The sequence below is a fragment of the Charadrius vociferus genome, unplaced genomic scaffold (assembly GCF_000708025.1).
Source record: "Charadrius vociferus isolate BGI_N301 unplaced genomic scaffold, ASM70802v2 scaffold370, whole genome shotgun sequence".
Taxonomy (NCBI): Eukaryota; Metazoa; Chordata; class Aves; order Charadriiformes; family Charadriidae; genus Charadrius; species Charadrius vociferus.
In genome coordinates this window covers 1,218,282-1,221,928 of record NW_009646744.1, presented here as the reverse complement: position 1 = coordinate 1,221,928, position 3,647 = coordinate 1,218,282, and positions in this window count along the sequence as shown.

The following is a 3,647-nucleotide window of genomic DNA, read 5'->3' as shown; positions in this document are numbered from 1 at the left end:
TATATTTATATTTATATTTATATTTATTTTTATTTTTATATTTTATAAGTCGCAGCGTTGGAACTAGATGATCTTTAAGGTCCCTTCCAACCTAAACCATTCTATGATTCTATGGTTTTATGTTACTCATTCTAATTACAGATGATGCTGAGATTGAGCACAAAAGGCTGTTTTCCAAAGTTTGCTCCTGTTACCTAACCATGAACTTGACCTGACGCAAGATGGGCCACTTTGTTTCCCCTCACAGAGGAAGCACAGTAAGCACTAAAAGTTAGTAAAGCTGTTACTCCATTTTGGAGTTGGCTGAAAGCGTAGGCAAGTTAGATTGCCCAGACTGGCAGCTCACCCAGTTTACGTATAGGCGAGCCTGAGATGTCTCCTGCCTGGAGAGGGGCTGCCAGGAAGAGGTGACCATGTTCATGTCATCGGTAGCCAGCAGCCCGTCCCTGCAGCTAGTCCTGGAGGGACACCTGGTCCTCAGGAGTTGCTTCAGAAAGCCCCAGGGAAGGGAGGAAGGGGCAGTCCTCTGGGTCTTTTTGTTCTGGCAGGACTTTTTCCTAACTGGTAGATTAATAGGGGCTATGGAGCAAAGAGGAAGAGTTGCTTCTTGCAATGGATGTGGGAGAAGACTGGTCCGAGGGGGCAGAGGAAGACTGTGGGCCCTAGAAAGAAATGAGCAGCCAAAGGGAGAGATCTTTTTTCCTACCCCCAATCACCTGGAACCTTTCCGCAGTCCCCAAAACTGCCTCAAAACTCCGGTACTCCTTTCCAACCCCTCTATAGACACCAAAACATCTACAAAGTGTTGAGTGACCTCTGATTAAAGAGTGCCCAATGGTACTAGCTGGAGTCCACAGACTAGTCTTCTAGATCTGGTGATCTACAGCTCTTGACACACTGTCTTATCCTTATACCGCTCTGTTAGATGATTTCTTAATGCGCTTTGTGCATGCGATCATTATTAACAATGTTATTTGGTGATTTAAAATTGTGAGAGATTAACTTTCTTGTTATGGAAATAAAGGTCAGCTGCAGAACTACAGATCTGCCTTAGAATTTTGGACTTTCCTAACGTCCAGGATTTTTCCTCAGATTCTTTTCCAGGACAGACTGGAATGTTGAAAGTGTTTAACAAACAGAAAATCATCAATGTTTAGAGTTTATGTTTTCATGGCTACGCAGAAAAGGACAAATAATGGTTGAGGACCTAACTAGAAGCAGCTGAAGGTTTTTGTATTGCAGAGAAAGTGGTTATTTCCCCTTTTTACTCTGTCTTCTGCAGAGTAAGGAATAACTCACACATTTCAAAGTGATTTGAACTTCTGTTTCCTCACCCTGGTGAACGCTGATAGGAACAACAGCTCTTGCAGAAGTTTCTGTCATTATATCCAATAGCGGACATGCATATTATCCATTGATTTCCTGCTTAACTGTTTCAGCTGTATTATTTTTTTGCCAGTTTTGTAACCACTTGTTTTGCTGTTGAGAGCAGGATCTATACCTACCAAGGGGTATAGAACATGCACCCTTGCTAAAGGTATTGTCTGTTTTCACTTTTTCTGGTTTCCTCTTATTTTTCTAAAAAAAATAAAGTAAAATGCAGATGTAGCACTGTGACTAAGTATATCAAACAGGTTGCTAAGGCACATGGAAAATAACCAGGTGATCAGTGACAGCTAACATGGCTTCAATAAAGGCAAATCGTTTCTGACAAATTTAGTGGCCTCCTACGACGGCGTTACAGTGCTGGTCGATAAGGGAAGAGTAACCGACATCATCTACCTGGACTTGTGCAGAACATTTGACAGTGTCCCGTACAACATCCTTGTCTCTAAATTGGAGAGACATGGATTTGATGGATGGACCACTCGGTGGAAAAGGAATTGGCTGGATGGTCGCACTCAAGGGGTTGCGGTCAAGGGCTCGACGTCCACATGGAGACCAGTGACGAGTGGTATTCCTCAGGGGTCGGTACTGGGACCAGTGCTGTTTAACATCTTTGTCGGTGACATGGACAGTGGGATTGAGTGCACCCTCAGCAAGTTTGCCAACACCAAGCTGTGTGGAGCAGTCAACACGCTGGAGGGAAGAGATTGGCATCTAGACGGACCCGAACAAGCTTGAGAGGTGGGTCTGTGCAAACCTCATGAAGTTCAACAAGGCCAAGTGCAAGGTCCTACATGTGGATTGGGGCAATCCCAAGCACAGCTCCAGGCTGGGTGGAGAATGGAGGGAGAGAAGCCCTGAGAAGAAGGACTCGGGGGTGCTGGTGGGTGAGAAGCTCCCCGTGAGCCGGCAATGTGCGCTGGCAGCCCAGCGAGCCCCCCGCACCCCGGGCTGCATCCCCAGCAGCGTGGCCAGCAGGGCGAGGGGGGATTGTGCCCCTCTGCTGCGTTCTGCTCTGCTCTGGGGAGACCCCCCTGCAGTGCTGCCTCCAGCTCGGGGGGTCCCACCAGCAGAAGGACACGGAGCTGTTGGAGCGGGGCCAGAGGAGGCCCCGGAGATGCTGGGAGGGCTGGAGCCCCTCTGCTGGGAGGACAGGCTGGGAGAGTTGGGGGGGTTCAGCCTGGAGAAGAGAAGGCAAAAAATGGGAGAGCTGGGGAGGGACTCTGCATCCGGGAGGGGAGCGATGGGACGAGGGAGAACAGTTTGACACTGAAAGAGGGGAGATTTAGGTGAGATACTAGGGAGAAATTCTTCCCTGTGGGGGCGGTGATCCCCTGGGGCAGGTTGCCCCGAGAAGCTGTGGCTGCCCCATCCCTGGAGGTGGTCAAGGCCAGGTTGGACGGGGCTTGGAGCAACCTGGGCTGGGGGGAGGTGGCATGGCAGGGGGGTTGGGCTAGAGAGCCTTTAAAGGTCACTTCCAACCGAAACTACTCTATGATTCTATGACTTAGTGGCAAAAAAAAAGCATGGAATTTTTGCTACAATATTTAGCAATCTCCCCTCAGATACATACAGGATTAATTCCTAATTTAATTGAGGTTAACTTCCTAATTTAATTAGGAAAATGAGTTTTTCTTTGGGTTTCTTTCCAGATTATAGAAATTGCTGGAGTCACTCAACTAGAAGCATGAAGTTGCTTCGCTCAGTTACCATTGGGCTGTCTGTGGAGCAACGGAAGCTGTTTGCATTTAATGTGAAAAGCTGCTGCAATTGATGTTCAAGTTCTGTCAAGTCCAACAAAATTCACCTTTATGCATGACAACTGTCAATCCGCAAGAGAGATTTTCAGAAAATGATGAGCAAATAAAGAGGAGGATTGGTAACGAAGGTAATACTGTTTCTTTACAAACGGCTCATATTCTATTTCCAACAACTTTTGTAGGCGGGTGTAAAACGCGGAAAAGAATACTATACACCATTAGGTAAAACATTTGTACTTAATGAGAGCCCACCTGTCTGGGTTTCATACTCCGTGCATCAGAACGGTGTTTGAACGATCACAATGACCTGTATCAACTTTCTAAAATTGGAATCTGAAGTACGAGGGCTAGTGCCTTGCAACAGCCGCCCTCCGCAAGAGAAGCCGCTCTCCTTGGGAGGACGCGGCGCAGGGGCCTCGCACGTTTCATCTAACAGCGCTTCTCCATACGCCTAATGCTATTTTGGGTCCTTCAAAAATATCTTACACCACTTAGTTTAGT